Genomic DNA, 19,249 nt, shown 5'->3' with positions numbered 1-19,249 from the left:
TAAAAGACGGGCAAGTAATTTTCTTTTTCTTTTTCTTTTTTTTTCTTTCCTTGCATTCACAAAGCAATATTAGATGTTTAAATCCCGCTCAGCCAGCTGGAAATGGCCATCAACATCAGCACTGCAAAACTAGGCCCTGGGACCCTGTTCTGTAGTGCTGGAGAAGAAAAAGGAGACCTCTTTAAAACCATCCAAGCAAAAAAAAAAAGGGAAAAAGCAGGCATTCATGAAACGGTATTGTCCAAGATAGAATAGTAGAGGCCGAGAAGAACAAACAGTATCAATAGAGAACATGTTTTTCCTTGCCTGCTTCACAATAGCTAGAATTCTTTAAAAAAAGAATAAGTAGAAAGATAAGACATGCATGCCTGATGCTGAAGAAAAGACTGTTTGTACCCAGCACACCATATAAATTGTTCAAGAACAGTTCAGCCATGTCAAGAAATGACCCTCTCATGCTGCCAAGGTCAGTAAGACCCATAGTCAGTGTTAGTCAGAAAGGTCGTCACCACTTCCATATTTAAAATATATTCACCTGATTTCTCCTAGGACTTCACAAACTTAGTACAGACCAGTTGAGTAGGGGACTTTAGGGGTTTTATGGTATGGTTGGTGGGTGTTTTATGGGTGGATCAAGAGCAGTATTCAGCCCAATGCTGAGGACTATCAGGAAGCCTGTATGCTGCTGCAGACCCCCATTATAGGCAGAAGGAGGACTGTGATAGATGTGCCCTGGGTGTGAGTACAAGGTTTGCTTGTTCACTCACAAACATACACATCACCGTGCAACAATAATAAACTATCCAGCTGGAACTGTCTCTATATAGCCAACATAACAGCTTCTATATACCAGATGAACCCATTGAACCTCAGTGTATTTTTAATACTAGGAAAGGAGAGGTTTGACCCCTAAACTCCTAATTCTTGGTTAAAATTCCTCATCATTCCAAGTTTTCAAGACAACATTTGTTTTAATCTCAGCCATATCTCTGGAAGACCCTCTAATATTTAACACAGCAAAGAAAAAATTCACATAAGCCTATTCCCATGGATATTCATTATACAGGTGCATCCTGAGACATAGCTTACTTGAATAAGAAAAACAACAACAATGCATTAAGATGTAAATGAAATGCATGATGCTAGTTAGTCTCCACTCAAGCAATTCCCATTGTTATTTTGACTTACTGATCATCAGAGGAATGCTGGAAAACAACAGCTTTTAGACATCTGCTAATAAATTCTATTATTTCTCTAATTACATAGTTTTGTTTAAAAATACTGATTTTAGGATAAATTTATAGCTAAACTTATCTGAGCCTTGCACTGAAATTGTGATGAAGTTACATTGTGGCAGAAATTATATAAATTGCTTTATGGTCCTTATCTGTGTGTGCAGAGAGTTAAATAAATAAATAAATAAATAGGAACAGTTGAAGTATCCAGTGGGAGTTACTCCCTGGAATTGCCTTCTTTCCAAATTTGTAAGCTGCTCTTTTGAGATAGTTGCATTGCTGAGTATACCAGGAGGAGGTCGCCCAGCTGGAATGCCTCACACACAATGGGAAAGAAACAGCATTCAGCTATACCATGATCCCCATTATTATTTCATAACAACTCTGGCAAAGACTCTCCCAATTCTTATGGAATTGTTGCCCTCAGACAATAAGGTAGGACTTCTTATTTTTCTAAAGGAGACCTATATATAATTAGATCCCCACTTCCACTGTGTACACTAACTAGGCAGGATCCCTGTCCAGCGCAGAGAAAAACTCAGGGCAGGCAATGGAATTATGCTAGTTTAACCTAGCTGTAGCTTTGTCCCATGATGTCTAGTCAGCAGATATGCATCATTGCTAATTGGCTGTCTGGTCTCATCTGTCCACGGTTGAAAGATAAAAGTGTGAAACAAACTCTTCTAGGTTTTAGGGCCAGAACAGACCAAAGTTCAATTCATTTTCACGTGTTTTTTTTTTTCCAGTGTTTTCAAAACCTGAATACTGAACAGATTTCCCCAGAACCCTTTTAGGAACCCCAAATGAACTCACTGCTCCCTGTTAAAGAAAACAACAAAACCAAACCAAACCACCACCCCCCCCAAAAAAAAAACCCACAACAACCAAGCAAGCACCCTAGAAATTACAGATCAAGATTCTCTTTTGTGTTTCACAGTATACCAGCAGTTAATGACACTACATTGGCCTAGGTGAGAGGATGACAGCATATCCAGCACTTAATACAGAAACAAAGAGAGTAGATAGGGAGGGAGAAGAGCCTTTTCTGCAGTGTATAACAGCAACAACAGAAATCAGTGAAATGAAATAAAAATGTGCTGGGAACCTCTAATATTTACAACTGTTGCAGAACCCAAGTACTCCTCTGCTGAAACTAGGGCTTTTGACTTTCCAGATTTTGTATTAACTGTACCTGCAATGATTAGTCACTAAGGAAGGTTTTCTATATGTTCTGGAACTTAAATGATTGTACAGTGCAATTACTGTCTTACCGCAGGAGTGGTCTAGTCAAGTTCAAGACATGAACAAATGGTACCGAGACTCACTCTGCCTTTCCCATGGCACTTTAATCAGATTCGTGCTGAAAGCACCTTCCTGTGCTGTCAGAGCACCAGGATGCAGAGGGTGCTTAACATCCTGCACCTGTATTCCTGTGCTGCGTGCACACAGGTCTTGTTTACTTTGAACTTTAAGCTTTAAAGCCAGCCTGTGCCACTTTCTGCTTCCAAGCTAGGACACCCAGTTCTCAGCACCATCTCAGCTTGTACAGGTATTATGAAATTTCAGAAGTCCTTTTTGCGCTACCTTCTTACCTTCTCTTCTCCCAGCATCTGTGGGCACACTGCTGTGAGTGACCCTCATTGGACAAGTGCTAAGGCAGGAAAGGCAAAAGAAGTCCTTTTTAGCAGATGAGTAACTAAGAGAACTGAGAAGGGGCTGAGGGGCTGGGCCTTGCTCAGCCTGGGAAAGAGATGGCTGTGGGAGGATATAATGGCCACCTGCCTGTACTATCAGGGCAGTAATCAAGATGAAGCCATGCTCTTGCATTGGTGTATGGCAGGAATGAGACGCAATGACTGAAAGCTGAAAAAAGAGAGGCTCAGACTGGATATAAGGAGCAACTTTTTCCCGATGAGGGCAGCAGGAAGTGGAGGAGATCATCCAGAAAGGCTGTGAAGTCTCTGTTGCTGGAGACTTTCACTAGCTGCCTGGACAGAGACTTGAGCAAGATGGTCTGATCTCACAGGTGACCCTACTGTGAGCTGGAGGCTGGACTAGAGACCTCTCAACATTCCTTCCAGCCTAAATCCCTCCATGGTCCTTTGAAAAGAAGTGAGTAAATTCAGCAGTTTGGATTATATGAACACCTGCCTTCACTCTGGTGCATCAGAGCTGTGATCTCAGCACAAAGCAGATTCTTGCTTCTTCAAAGTAATCCTGCTCATGCATGCTTTACAAAGGGAAAGGCTTAGATGCCCCCTGGCCTCTCTGCATGGGGAGCACACTGGGAGAGCAGGTTGTGCTATTTTGAAGCATGGGGAAGCTCAGGCTTCTGTCAGATGCATACTGACCTCTCTGTAGCTCAATGCAAGATCTTCTTGTAATTGGCAGACAGGTATGTTATTTGTTGCTGACAAAACAAAACCTATACCTGTTACAGGCAAAAACCATAGAGGCTTAATCGTCTAATGGAGAGATTGTCAACAAACATGTTGTAATGCAGTAAAAATGCATTTTTAAGACACCTTTGCAATACCAGTATTTAGTAATGGGCTTCAAATGAAAAGCACTTGCAGTTTCAATTAAGATATAAACAGACATAAAACTATTTAAGCAGAAAATACAATGTATTTTTGAACAGCTCATAATTTAAGATCATAAAACTGAGATTGACTGTAGGGCTCACAGCCTATCTGAATTTAAATACATGTTAACAAAGTTGACTGTCTCAAATCAGTAAGTATTATGCTATTCTTCATCTACCTTACAGAGACCACCAGTGCACTTCATATCCTTGCCATGATTCCCCAGTGAAAGCCAAGAAACCAAAAAACACAGAGGGCCTAAAAGACAAAGTGGCTTCAGGATCAGGTCAAGGCTGAAACAAACCAAAATATTGTCAAGGGAGACTTGAATTAATTTTCTGTCCACTTTATTTATTCGGTGGGGGAACACAAGTCTACATTTTCCAGAGAGGTGGACTCTGAACACAAACAGGTTCTTTGGTAAACCTCAAAGTAAAGCGAAGGGGCTTCCCACAACTCAGGCCAGAAAAAATCTTCTGTACTTCAGCCTTTGAAAGCTCTCTTTAGAAACCATCTTCCTTTTAAATCCTTAGATCAATGTCATTAGTGGTTAATAACTATAACAATTTGTGACTCTTCATTCTTACACATATATATATATATATAGCAAATTTTAAGAGGAGGAGGAGAAAGCGATCCCAGACAAGCACATAACATGATCACCAGTTCTCCTCAAGGGATGTATTAGTCATTTCTGAAAAACCAAACAGAAATCCCCAGTACCATTACATCCATCGCATTAAGGACAGTTGCAGGCAGGTATGTTGCCTACCAAGACCCAGTGGGTGGCCAAAAGCACTTTGCCTTCTCCGACCTTCCCCTGGCAGTGAGGAGGGGATCTTGGGGTGCAGCTGGCCTTAGCCTTCCCAGCTGAAGGTGCTGGAGGCTGGCGGGGTGCCTGTCTGGTACCCACATGCTGACTGCTGGGCTCTGAGCCGGCTGCATAAAACTTGATCAGATAAAACCCAGGGTTTTCAAATGTGCACCTGGGGATCATATAGAGCAGCACAACTATGTAACTGAGCTAGGTATAACACATAAGGGAGCCTAATACCTTTGAGGATGAGAAAATTACTGCTCATTATGCTAAGTAATGCCTTATATCAGCATGTAAATAACTTTTCTTTGTAAGTAATCACCAAAGCATTCTCAACAGAAAATTAAAATATCTGATTTGTTTATGTATTCGTCTAATTTAGGGCAGAAAGATTTTAAACTGAAACTGGATATGAAAGTGCGTCACTAAAATCTTTCTGGGCTGTGTTAGGATCCATATATATTCATACTTATACAGTCAGACACAACTACATGCTGTTTGTGATAGGCTGAATCAGATAAGATGTTAAATATACAGTCCTGTGCTATATGTTACAAGAGATTTCACTCATCTCCCTATTTCTGACAGCCATAGTTTTGGTGGGAAATTAAAAGTTAATTTTGTTTTTTGTCCTTTTGTCTTTTTCCTTATCAGTAGTGCCTCTGAGGCATGCTAAAGTATGCTGAAAGTGACCTTCAGTTTGCTCATATCATCCTGACACAAGTGATTTAGCCTCCATACTTGTAGGAGTAAACACAACAAGCACTCGCTGACTGACAAATATTTCATCAGAATTCAGCCACACATTTATTTCTGCCGGGGGGGGGGGGGGGGGGGGGGGGGGAGGGGATGTTAGATGATGACCTCATTTAGTAAGGCATCATCATTTAAGTTTACCACTATTATATGTACACTATTTATTACCTTTTGCAGTCTCGACCAGCATTTTGTCTTCCTTTAAAGCTTGCTATATTTTCTGGTCTATTCCACATGCAGCTGCCATTCATTAATGTTGCAGTGCTGTGATTTTGAAGATGGACACAGATCTTTACACAAACCTGATTAGGACAAGAGTTTTCCCACTTCTCTAAAATACTTCCAGAGCAAGCAGACAAGCAAATTCTGAGTGTTTGAATATGCAGAAGTTAGAAAAACAACATATGAAATAGCACAAGCCCACAAACACCACACTGCAGAGAATGTGCAGATGCACTCTATGCATCCACATCTGCTGGTGCTTGTATGTTCCAGACCAGCAGTGGTACCACTGCTTACAATGATCAAAAACTCTGGGATATTAAATCCAGTGGGATGATCTGTGCACTCGCAGCTACTCTCATGTGGAAGTCCTTTGCTGTACTGGAGCTTGGAGGGCAGTTGAAACAATTTTTATTATGTTAATCAGTAGTGACTTGTGGATTTCAAGGTCTGTACAGTGAGGCAATGGTGGTAGCTTGATGGATACAATGCAAATGTGAAAAGCAACAGAGATGAAGAAAATGATGGAGATAAGGGCTTTAGTCATTGACCGTGAGAAATCTTTAAAAAGGAAACAACAATCTGGGATGTAGCAAGAAGCTGAGTCAAATAGGTTCTTGAGGGTATAGGACAGCTTTTTCTGAAAAAGTTTAATGCTTGTAGCATCAGAGGTATATTCTGTGTTTTACAAGAGAGAAGTCACAGGATTATTAAGAAAGGTGATTTCAGTAATACTGTATCACCCAAACCTGGGCTGGAAAACCATGTTAAAACCTGAAAGACTATTGTAGCAGATACAGCAAAGGCCATGAGGGTATAGATACAGAAGGAAGAGCAGATGCACTGGAGAGGCTTTATGAGTGCTTTATTGTAGTATAGAGAAAATAAAGTGTATATAAGAAATAATAAAAAAGACAACCTCAGAGCCACCACATCCAAGAGAAGCTCAAGACAGCTCTCAAACAGCAACAGAATGAAAATTCAGCTTTGACTGCAGATGAAATCCCCACAAACCTTTACCTGGCAACAGCCCTTTAATGTTAGTGCACTCTTGCTGCTGCAGCATTCATCTGGACAGAACCAAAATGACCAGATTTTTCAAAGGACTTTATCACACCCACAAGAGAATGGGCAATAGCTAATTCTTCCATTCACTTCGGTGATTTAATATGCTGTTTACAGCTGCCCATGATGTTTGAGTGTTGTGCCACATCTCCATGCATTACCTCCTCTGCTGACTCCACAGCAGATAAAAAACTAAACCAGCTGGAAGTGCCTGTTTGCTCCTAGCTTAGCAAGAATGCCCCAGATGACTCCCTGGACATGGAGTCAAAGCAAGAAGCTTACAGATTTGACCCACTCTTTAAGTCTAGCTGCTCTTTGCTAAGAGCTTCTCCCATCCCCTGGTGAAAGCTTTGATGGAGGGTGCAGAGTTTATGTGTCTTTCAAAAATACCTTGTCGTGCCTTTCTATCACATAAAATGAAAAAGAAACATCACCTAAATTAGTGTGAACCTCTCTTTCTGACTCACATTTACCCACTCCCAAGACTTTGTATGATGTTGTAAATCTTGACAAGCTATTCTCATTTTAACATCAGATCCATGTTTTGACTCAATACTAATAGAATAAAAGGTCACAGAAACATGACCTGGCTGCTCAACCTTTTAGAGGAGATTTCTCACTAAATTCTAGGGAGAGGGTGAATGTTAGGATCAGGCACTGGCCATTAAAAAGAAATAAAAAGTCCTCTAAACAGTAGGTAGCTATTGGTGATGAGTTACAACAAAATTAATACAAGAAGAATCAGACTGCTTTGCTTTACACTGAATTTAGCACCTTTTGAATAAAAATCCGCCATATAAGGAAGAACTTTTCATTGCAAAATGCAATTACAATATTACATGTAGGGCTTTTTTTTTCTTTATATCAAGGAGAAAAGACAAGCTTGTGAAAAAACAGTTTGAGGAGGTTATACCTACTAGAGCCACCTCATCTAGCATGGTGAAAACAGTATTCAAGACCTGCGCATGTGTATACATCACGTAAGAATACAAAGCAACTTCGCAAACTTAAAGATCCCACTTCAATGAGATTGCGCAACTGCTTAAAGTATTTGAAGGACCCAAGGCCAAATCAGCTGATCCCTAGAAAAACTGAACTATTTAGTCACAATTCCTCACGCTGTTGTTTTGACATCAGTATTTAGAAAAAAAGAAAAAGTCCTAGTAACAAAACCAATAAACGTAGATGACAATTCAGACAGCTTAAGCATAAGCTTCAATCCTGCTGCTATTGTTCCAGCCTCACCAACGTATCAGAAAGCGAGGAGGGCTTCAGCCTATGAAGGCGATTTCCTGAATGCACACAAAGACCCACTTTGTGTTTCGATACCCAGCTCTTCTGGGAACACCTCTGTCTTTGCGTGTGCACTCCTCATCAACTCATCTACAGCAACAGGACCTTTCAGGAAAAGAAATGAAGTTGGAGCCTGGGGATTGGTTTTGTTTGTTTTTAAAACTGGAACCTAGTCTAGATTTGTGTACTTGAACTAGGATCCAAGTTCTGTTAATCCAGTCAGGGATACTAGGATCCATTTTCTATTAATCTGCTCAGGGATCAAAACCAGCCTGTGACTGAGCTGTGCAATTTAACTTGTAACTTTAGTTTTTAATATTATATTCTGACAACAAATGCTTGTGTGCAGAGACTATTTAGCAAATCATGTATGTAGCACATAAGTCTAACAGAAGTGGAAACAAAACTAATGAAGGACTAATGGTCAGCAGATTGGTCACTGAGCACTATCAATCAAATGCCTTTCTCCAACCCAAGAAGGTGCTATATCTGTATAATGGTGATACTTCCCACCCTTGTTTGTTTTGACTTTGTTTTTTTCCTTTTAAGGGGGGGGGTTTCTTGGTATATTCTATCACTCGTAAAAACTTCTGTAATTGCATTTTAGGTACACTTTACCCATGCAGAGACATAAAATATAAGCACATACAAGCACACACACTGTATTTCTACCTCCATGTTGAAGTAATCATCTACAAATTCTCATTTTGTGAACACCTTTATTTCTGAATGTCTTCTTCTCCCTTTCTATGACACCTGCCACTCTCCTGAAGGATTTACGCATGTAAAGGGCCAATACAACAGCAAAAGCTACAGTTTGGAACATTTTGACAGATATGTAACGGTCAGATCTAACTGAATCACATAAAAAAAAATAAAAATAGTCACATCAACTACTTCAGGAATTACCTTTAAAAATTAAATTCAAATGTGAAAGAGTAGAATAAAATGTATTTAAAAGTTCACCTAATACCTTTAAAAAATCAGTTATCCTTACTTAAAATTGGTATCTAACAGCTCATGTAACAATTAAAAATTCCAGCCATCCTTATTAATGTTTTTATTCCATCTACCCAGTTTTTCCTCTTCCTTCTGTATTTCTTCCTCTTGCTTTACCCATTGTGTCTCTGCTTCTTTTCCCCCTTGCTGACCTACCATAAATACCTCCATATATTTACTATTTCCCTTCTTAAACACCGTCTTATCTGCTTTTCCTCTTTCTTTTGAACTATTTTAGGCCCATTTGCCTGGGCTCAATCTTCTCAGGTTAGAGACTACACTGCATGGGATGGTTTTCAGACTCATACTCCACCCCTGGCCATGTGGCATTGCAAGGGCTGCTGGTGTAGGGTGCCCAGGTCATGCTGCTGTCAGCACACAAGGCTGGCTATTGGTTCAGGAGGACCACCTGTACATGCTGGTTTCCTTCAGCACACCGGTAGGGAAGGAACCCTTCTACTTGACCTGAACAAGCTGTGAGAGATGATGTTGTGGGTTACCCTGACCCTACAGATACAAGAGTTGAGTCTCAGGATCCAATTGTGAGATTTACTTATTCTCCCAGTATGTGCCCTGTCCTAGCTCTGGTTTAGTTTTATCTTCTCAAACTTGTTCTGCACCTCATGGATTGTCTCACAAAAAGGCACAGCTTTAAGCTACAACACACAACAAGCCCTCTGTTACTGTGTGTTTCTGCAGGGACACAGGCAGCATCTTTTCTGGGACCCTTGGAGAGAGACTTATCCCTCCCAAAGTCTGGCGTGTATCTTGTACATGGGAATTTCAGCAATTTGCTAATGGACATGATAGGAAAGGGGGAAAGTCTGTGGTCATGCCTGTCATCCCAGCTTCAGGACCACAAACAACACAGGCATTTAAGCTACCATCTCTGCTTTGCAGGGATACAGAGACACCAAAGCTGGCACTTGCCTACCAAGCTGAATCCTTGTAGAGCCTTGCTAGTTTTCAAAAAGTTGCCTGGAACTGGACAGAGGAGGTAAAACTCCTCTTCAGGTTGACCAGAATTAAGTATCCTGTTTCTTATATCCAGCCCTCCCAGTAAAAACCCTTGCACACTTGTGAATGCAAGCACAATGCTACTCGCCACACTACTTTGTAGGCAACAGCCTCAAGTGGCAGTTTTCACGAATATATGCATATGCTCAAGTACACCAAGCCCTCATGATCAGACTCAGTGAAAGCCCTGATAGTTTGTCTATTTCTGGTATGTCCAAGTAACCTATCACCATGGCAGCTAAGTAGAGAGGAGAAAATGATGAAGACCAGAGCAGATCAGACAGCAGTACTTGTTAGACATAACCACAAGGCTGTACGTCACATCCTCCCCTGCCTGCTGCCATGAGCCATTTATGATTGCTACCCAAAAGCTGTACAGGATGAAAAAGTTTCATTGACATACCCAAACTACACTCTTCAGGGTCTTACACTAGCAACAATGGGAAACAAGAACATAAAAGCAAGTCAGAAAGTGGCAAAAAGATATTTAAACTAAAATAGAAAACAAAATGTCATTGAAATTAGCATTGTAAAATACACCGCAGTGAACCAATCTAAGAGGAATGCACTTAGCTTCAGAGTGCCTCAAGCGACTTCAAAGGTGAGAAAATAATACACTTACAAGTGTATACAGAAGCAGCTCAAGGTTTGTCATCAGCACCGAATACTGAAGAGTGGGAAACCACAGGGTGGGTGGCAGTAGAGTTCAGCCTGGGCTGGGCAGGTGTAGGTCACCACTGGGTTTTGCGACCTAGGGCTGCGGCTCTCAGCCTTCTCTTTCCCTCCCGAGTGTTACTAAGCCCCGTAACTCCATGGCGGCTCCCCGCAGCCAGCGTGCTGCCTGCCCTCACGCTGCGGGATGCCTGCTGCACCGTGAAGCAGGCAGCACTGAGGTGGGGGGCTTCCTGGGGAGTGGTGGTGCTGCTGCTGCAGTCTGATGCCTTAAGCAGGGTGCATCAGTTTTAGCGTTTTGATTCAAGTTTACAAACCTCCCCAGTACACACTCTTAGTGTGTATTTTTTCTCACTATTTGGCAGTCTCAGGATAAGACAGCTGGGCCTCTTTTAGACAAAGTTTAACTGGAGGATGCATTCCAGAGGTTCACCCAGTATGATCCAGCTGCTACAGGAGCTCAGACTGCCAGAGCTAGTCCAAGACAAGAACCCTCACAGCACACACAGTGGGACACTGGCTCCTTGGCACTACTTGTTTTCTACATATACACTCCTATTGCACTGCACGTTTGCCCAAGTCACAAGTTTGGGGTCACCAGTATGCATATCTTGAGCAAAACAGTCATAGAATCACAGAATGGTTTAGATTGAAAGGGCTTTAAGCTCATCCAGTTCCATCCACCCTGCCGTGGCCAGGACCATTTTCCACTAGACCAGGGTGCTCAAGGCCCTGTCCAACTTGGCCTTGAACTTTCAAGGGTGGAGTGTTCACCACTTCCTTGGCAGCCTGTTCCAGTGCCTCACCACCCTCACAGCAAAGAATTTCTTCTGAGGCAGTTAGAGGAGAACCCACTCACTTCTCATGTACAACAGTGCCATTACTATGAGAATTTTGTCCACAATCAAAACCAAAGGTCAGAAGGCAGGTGCATCTCAGGAGGGAAATACCCCAAAAGCTTTAAGCCCTCTCCAGCTTATTGACTTGAAGTTGCACTTCTTCCTCCTCTTATATGCATTGACATTCACATCAACAGAAGATTAAACATGTTACTGTTATTTAATATATTCTTTGGCCATTTCCTTCTGCGAACATGTGATCTGACATCCAGACGCTTTGGTAAAGTACAGAACTACTTACAGTAGTGACCCATTTCTGTAAGAATCAGCCCCAGTGACCAAAGAGGTCAACAGTAGCATTTGTGAACAAAGAAGTCAGAAAATGTTCTGATCTACATTCTTGGATATCTTCTGGAAACAATCAGTCTAAAATTAAAATGAGGTTTCTCTTTGTGCAGGACTTTTCCACCATGCAGCAGCTAAAGAGACTGATCTCTGTTGATTACGCATTCAAATAACATGCACATGGAGCCTGAAAGTGCCAAAGGTCCTGAGCAGTTCCTACAGCCTGTGGTTTCCTAAGTTTCCTAAGCAGATCCGTCAGACTGGACCTCTCTGCCCCAAGTAGCTACGAGTCTTCAGACATGAACAGGAGATATCCTAACCCTGATCAACCCCTGTTTCTGCCTCTCTTACTAGGAAAAAGGATTAACTGGTGGGATAATCAGACATTGTTTACTCTTCTGTAGCCCATGTAGAGAAAGATTAAGGCCAACCCCTCATGGCAGGGGGGTTGGAACTGAATGATCTTTAAGGTCCCTTCCAATCCAAACCACCCTATGATTCTGTGAAGGTTTTAGTGAGTGGGAACCTCGAGTTCGTAAGCCCATACTGAATTACTAGATGTCCTTTTTTTCCTCTTTTTTTTAAGCCACTGAACTCCCTGTTGCTCCCAGAGGCTAGACTGTTGCTCTGTGAACGCATACCCTCTGATAATCCGACCTTTATGTCTTGAGCCAGGATTAAAAGTGTTACTGGAGTAAGAAAATTATCCTAAGAAAGAATGAAAAGTTTGGAAAGAGTTAAGAATAGACAACAGCACTCCTGTAATACCAACTGACTCAAAACTCCAAGCAAATCAAGAGAGCAAGGAGAAGGAACAGTGAAATATTAAATGCAGTTGCTTCTTCTATTTGCAGTTTAATAATTCAAGACCTATATTTATTTATTCATACTAATTGACCGATGAAGTTATGCTGTGGAATAGCTGAAGAGAAACTAATTGCTGTCTCATTTTATTTTAATAGTATATTAAAACGCAGGCTAGACTGGAGAGCTCTTCTCGACTTGTGCTGATGTTATCTGCCCTGAGACACTGGCAACTATCCAGGGACTTGCCTACACTGATATTTAGGACTAACCTTAGGAGTCAGATTAGGTGATTGTGTCTTTGGCTGTAAATGGACCACAAATGTAAAGCTCATTTCTTTTTGAGATCAGTCTTTCCTCCTTTCCCTTTATTTTTCTCACTCAGGTTCTGTTATCATTTGCTCAGTCTGAGCAAAGGGGCCTTAAATGGATGTAAATGAATTTTGCAAAACCCACACAGGATCTTTAATACCATTGGAGTAATTGGGGCTTAACTGCAGTGAATCCTGAAGCACACTGTCTAAATACAGGCATTCCCAATCATTTCTACATTCTCATAATTAACAATCCCACAAGTGAAATGAGACTCAAAAAATGCTCATCAGTTCCTCATCCTCCAGCGTTTCCCTACAGTTTCCATGCTGTCCTGATAACTAAATTGATAGAACTCTTCTCCGTGAGGAGAGCCTTTTTTCATCTCTCTCCCAACCCTTGGATCTGAGACCCCAAATGCACCATCCCTCTCTCTTACCCCAGCCCAATTCCCACATGCATCCAGCCCCTTTCATTAGCAGGAAGGTTGCTAGTATGGCTAATGATGGAGGCTGCATGCACAGCAGCTCTTCTGCTTGCCTGCCCTTACGGGGTGTGGAGCAGCCCTCCCCATGGGCATCTCCCCTGCTGATGCAGCATGAGGGTGAGAAGGGCAGTGGGCAAAAGGGCAGTGGCATGGGCACTGCACCATGGACCTCGGCAGAGGAGAAACAACGGAACCCCCAGATTTATCAGTGTTTCAGTATCTCATCTCACGTACATTTGTAGCTGCAGTATTATGCATACACCATCGAAAGCACTAGAGAAGATTCACCCCCCCCTTACCAGAACAGCACAGGGCACCGTCAGCAGTATGTGGTAGGATATGAGAGTCCTCAGCTATTCAGATCCCAGCATATAGGCTGGTTCATCCTATATATCTAGAAAACAAGCCACTGAACTGGAGCCCTGTCAATTTACATACCCTTTGCGCAGATACAAATAAGCTCAGAAGGTGAAAGGCAACAGAAAAGCAGGTCCTTTGAATGCATACCCTTTCATCTTCGAGTTTGCTAAGGATAGATGTAAAGGCTGCTTAGGATCCAAGTTGTGCATATTCCTCCTTTGAAGCTCTACCTTTCACCCAGCCCAAACTTTGCCATTTAGCACTCTCATTACCTTGTAAGGTCTGCTCCTCCCTTCAGCATTTAGTCCCTCTGCGAAACGCCAAGCAGTTTCCCTCCCTCCCCAGGAATCTTAATTAACTTTTTTTTCGGTGTGTTTGTTTCTCCCCTCCCCTTCAGACATACCGATGCCTTCAGTTAGATTTGTTTCAATGCTTTCAGTTATCTTTGATCACATTTTAATTTCATATAGATCACCAGCTGGCTTTCATACAAAACACAGTGCATATCAGAATTCGAGCATTCCTATCATCTGTGCACTGTGACATGCAAAGCTACACCTGTGCTGTTATTTTTGACAGAGATAGCACTGGCTGTTTTGCACTATGTTGATTCTATACTCAGAAAAATCTAGGAATGGCTTTAGTCCCTCTATGTACATTTGAATGATGCCAGATCTTCCTATCACGTTTCCAAGTCTAATACCTCACTGGCTGGACCGAAAAGGCTTCCCCAGTTCTTCATCATTGTTTGGTTTCCTTGAAGCCAACTGATTCACATTATTCAGAAAAAATCACTTCACTGGTTCTGCCTCTTATAATTTAAGGACATGGAGACCTCTTCCTCTTTGAGGTTCAGACAGGACTTGGGGGAGGATGGAGGTACATGGGATAAGCATGGTCCATGGTTCTGAATTTGAGATTGCTTGCTCAACAACAGCAGAGAGCAGAAAGAACAAGTGTAGAACAGTCTGTCCTCCTTCATATAAACTTGCTTTCACACATATCACTCTCATTTTTACTCATGTCTTCTTGCTTTTCTCCTTTGATCTCAGGGAACCTTGGCAAACTTCCCCAGGACATTCTCTGACTGGAGAGGAGAGTTGCTACCTTCAGGGCCCTATAATATCACCCCTCTGATACCAGCTATGGGGTGAAGAGTCTGGAAACTCATCCAGGAGACAATAATCTAAAATCCCTTCTAGCTGCACCTTCTGTTGGAAGTCTTAGCAACAACTCTCCCCCAGGACCCCAAATGACTGTTGAGTGCGGCTGGGGTGGTGAGCTGTGGACCAACTCTGTGCCCTCCCCCTGGGCTGTGCCCAGTTGTCCCATGCTGCAGCTGACAAACAAGGCCTCGACTCCCAAGTCCCCATGAAATCAATAAGCGAAAAGAGGTTATTAGTGGTACATTCACTCAGAGAAAGCGGATTACAAATTACCCTCATTCAGCACTTGGGAACAAGATTATTTGTGACATAACAGATTGCCACCATCATAATCCAGAGCCTGTAAACACTTGTTGGCTTTTCATTGGCAAATGCAAATCTGTGCCAATGTAGCTGTTTTTAGGTAGAGGTGATCACGAATTATCACAAGCTAACATCTGAATCCTTTTCTGTGCCACTAATACTGTTTCCTGAACGCTTTCCCTGCTAACCTTAATCTGAATGTCGCCTGCATCTTCAATGGCCTTAGGACTGGGACTTTGGGGAATTCTTTTATACAGCAAAATTAAGCACTATAATAGTAAGTGGAATTTTGTGGGGAAAAATTAATTCTAAACTAATATCAAGTAGCAGACCTGATTAATCTGGTCTTTGTTCCAAGAACCTGTTAACTGTATTGTTAAATGATTAAAAAAAAGTGTTAGAAATCAACATTTTATGGTATCAGGCATCTTCAAACAGTTCTTCCAGCACTTCATTCCCAAATCAGGAAATTTCAAGGGCCAGCTGTTTCCAGGGTGGCATCTCAGGGTTGTGATACATTGCAAAATTGCTCATCAAGAGCAAATCTCTACAGAGCACCTAATATTCCAAGTCATCATGTAAAACTGAATGTGAAGCCAGAAGTCCATGAAGGTGCAGTCTGGATGCACTGAAACCAGTGACACCAGGATCTAAGAAATAGTTTCACCACAAAGCTTTTGGACTGGCAGCTGTGCAAACATAGACCTTTTCCCCTAAAGAAGACTGGCGAAAGCCAAGGCAACGAAGTATTCTGCAAGGCAGTGTGACAAAATCATGAAGGGGATAATCATATTTGTTCAGTAAAACAGGTATTATTAGTCTATGAAAATGATGAGGTGTGAGTCCAAAACTGCTTAACCAAGGCTTTGGTACTCATTATGAAAATATCACAGCAACAACGCCACTGAAGGCATTTTCTAGCAGTCACTCTATGCTGCCACCTGTGCACTGCCCAACTCGTTATTTAGGCTTTGTGGAAAATTTTCTGTGACACCCAGAGGATGTAGGAACATGAGAATTATGTTTTAAGTCATGATTTAATCACAGTGAAACACTCACGTGGCATATGCATTTGCAGAAGTAATGGGCCATGAGAAAATGTCTCCTGTAAAAGTCCTTAAGAGGCTGGATAAATTCTTTCAGGGTCAGAGGTTCTGACAGAGTTATCTTCAAAAGTGTGAGCAGAGCTATCGGCAGGAGGGTCATGGATTGGTAACTCTAAGACAAGAGTAAAGGTCATGTTCTGCTGTAACAAGTGCTAGATAGGAAGACAATGCAATACTCTTACCCTCTTAACAGAAATTTCTAATTTACTTGCTTGATATCAAATTTAATATGTTTGTAAACCTGATAAAGCTGAAGTAACCAGTTCTAGAGAACATAAAAATACTTTAATTGCTTGCAAATTTTTTGGATGATGCACATATACATAATTATATCCGTGAATACTTTGGATCTCGTAGCACCACTGGCTCAACAACCATTTAAAACTGATAAATGCATATTTCTTATTTTTCAGAGCATGCAATGTAACTGATCCTACCTGGAAGCATCTCAGCAAGGAATACATGCTTTAGCCACCTGAAGGTTTTCCTAGCCCTGAGCTCCTTCCTTCTTGGCCTCATCCCTGGTGTAGCAGATGCCAGGACCCTCATGGGGCCATGACACACACCACCCCCTCTGTGGTGCTGGCTGGGCCACCATATCTGTGCAGCTGAACCAGGGCAGGACCTTTCTGCTGCTGCTGCCCAAGGATTCCCCTCTGGTGGGAGGTTTTTCCCAGGACCAGGCTGGCTGGCAGCAGCAAGAAACAGTCCCAAAGTGCTGTGAAACCAAGGCCGTAATATGTTAATGTGAAGACTTTTTCCAAGTAATCTTTACCATCTGTTGTCTCACACTGATGTTAGTATTAATAATTTATAGGCCTTCTCTTAAGGCTGAGGAGCAAGCAGAATGCTAATCTCTCACACAGAGACAGTATCAACTTTTTTTTTTTAATGAGATAGATGTTGCTCTATATGATAGCCTTGCACAGGGAATATATGGTGCTGTTCAGCCTTCCATTGATGTTGCTTTTGTAAGTCTTTTACTGAAAATAGCAGTGGCAAGACATTTATTTTAGTCTGGTTCCTCTGTTGCTTCTTTCCTTCTAAAATAAGGCATGCAGTCTATCTGGTACCTAAGCAAAGTGCGTGTAAAGGTCAGAGGCAAAGCATAAGCTAACAATATAAGTTGTATTATAGCATGCAGTTACTGCGAGACAAGAACAGACAGGTTCCTTCTGCTATCCGGGAGACTGTTAGGCTGAAGGAGCATAGTTGTGCTACCAGTTTAAGCCAGCAGAATCTCCTTGCTATATTTAACCTTGATTTCCTCAGAGAGCAACTATGCAAATCACAAAATGTGATACACGGCAAACACTGCTTTCATAAGGGAGAGCAAAGTTATAGTCCCGAACAATCAAATCAGCCTTTCCGACTCATAGGGCTTCAGTTTAATCCCGTATTAACAGGATTAATAGCAGACTTACAGTTCATACCGTCTTACTCCCCTTTTGCACAAACCAATCTAGCCGCTTTCACAGAGGGACAGGTGGATTAATAGTCTTAGTCAAAAACTATGGTGATAATGCAGAAAATCAGCCAAAGGGAGGGATTCCAGGGTGCAAATGGACAGCTGGAAGATTGCTATCAAAGACATGCAGGGACTTCACCCTCAGATAGAAATGTGAAATGCGTGGGAGACCCTTCTGCTTCTAAATTGAAAACCAAAACAAACCCCCTGAAAGATAAACAAGTACAGTAAAGGAATAAGTCTCTCTATTAATAAATGCTTACCAGAGGATAAACAAGTAAAGGAATAAAGAACCTGAGAAGCTCAGAAATGTAGAGGCATTTGACGAAACACAACTCCAGTAAGAAATGCAAAGCTCCAGCAGACTGTTATACAACCTTTGATTTCTTTTAATAACAGTTGAAGGTCAGATGCCACAGCTCTTCCTGGAAATCCTAAAAAGACTGGGTGGCTCCCCAAGTTAGAAAGGAACTGCCACATCGTATGTTGTGCAACGTACAGCTATTGACTAAGGTATATTATATTACCTCCAACAGCTGACTCAGACCCAGTTGTTATAAAAGGCTTCTCGCACTCCGGCAAGCAGCACGTAGGAGCCCAGCGGGCTGGGGGAGGTCGGAGGGGGGTCAAGGCGATTACTCCCCCCTCCTTCAGCCCCCCAGCACAGGGCTCAGCTGGGTTATGGGAGTTCACACCGAGCTATTGACATTCAGCTGCATTGCTTACTCATTACCGGATCAGCAGGGAACTGTCTGGGTCTGAAAAGTTAACCCTTCCCATGCCCTGATTTTTTATATATAAATTCTATTATTATTATTATTAGTAATAATAATAATAAATAATTTATTTTCTTTTTAAGACTACAAGCCCCTGGGAGACAGGCCTGCAGTAGGGCTGGGTGGGCTGACCTGACCTGTTGGCACCCCACTAGGCTGGGGGCAACATGCTTACATGGGTGCAGAAACCACCTAGGAGGAGAGCAAGAGGCAGGTACCACTGCTGACGCAGCTTCGCTCCCCAGACAAGGGGTGGTAGAAGTAGAAGGAAGGAAAGCGCTGTGCCCCAGGTGAGAATTTGCTCTAAGAAAAGGCAGGAGAAGTGACATCCCCAGTTATTCCTTCATTTCTCACTCCCGTGTTAAGGTGAGCAGGTCTATGGGATACAGCTTGTAAAGCAAAGTGAACTTTTCACTGTGATTCAACACAGGTATCACTCAATTAAGATGCCTGTGCCCACCCTATCTTTCAGTTTTGCAAGTGATTGTGGAATCATTGCAAATCTTGCAATGGCATTTTTTGTTCTAATGATTCACTCCTTGATTATGTGAAAACCTCAGTCTGTTTTTAGGATAAGTTCCAATGCCTGTGGCTTCACCTTTTAGGGCCAATGATCCAGACA

At 42.1% G+C, this 19,249-nt stretch overlaps 1 protein-coding gene across 9 annotated transcripts in view; it reads right to left on the bottom strand.

The window, feature by feature from the left end:
• NRIP1 (nuclear receptor interacting protein 1) overlaps positions 1-18,536 on the bottom strand; it is a 141,064-nt gene extending 122,528 nt beyond the window's left edge. For 3 of the 9 annotated variants that reach the window (XM_061453790.1, XM_061453780.1, XM_061453781.1), the window contains exons 1-2: positions 18,115-18,247; positions 13,887-13,974 (exon numbers count right to left, since the gene is read on the bottom strand). The gene's annotated coding sequence lies outside the window, so the exon portion shown is untranslated. Of the gene's footprint in view, positions 1-13,886; positions 13,975-18,114; positions 18,264-18,378 lie in introns of those variants that run through there. The other 6 variants (XM_061453783.1, XM_061453784.1, XM_061453786.1 and 3 more) reach the window with 4 other exon arrangements.
• Between the last annotated feature and the right edge of the window lie 713 nt (positions 18,537-19,249).

The sequence above is a fragment of the Pezoporus flaviventris genome, unplaced genomic scaffold (assembly GCF_033815535.1).
Source record: "Pezoporus flaviventris isolate CSIRO_AGI_PZ_B2104156 unplaced genomic scaffold, CSIRO_AGI_Pfla_v1 ptg000015l, whole genome shotgun sequence".
Taxonomy (NCBI): Eukaryota; Metazoa; Chordata; class Aves; order Psittaciformes; family Psittacidae; genus Pezoporus; species Pezoporus flaviventris.
Note: the sequence above shows the minus strand (reverse complement) of the source record. Positions and strands in the feature narration are given on the sequence as shown.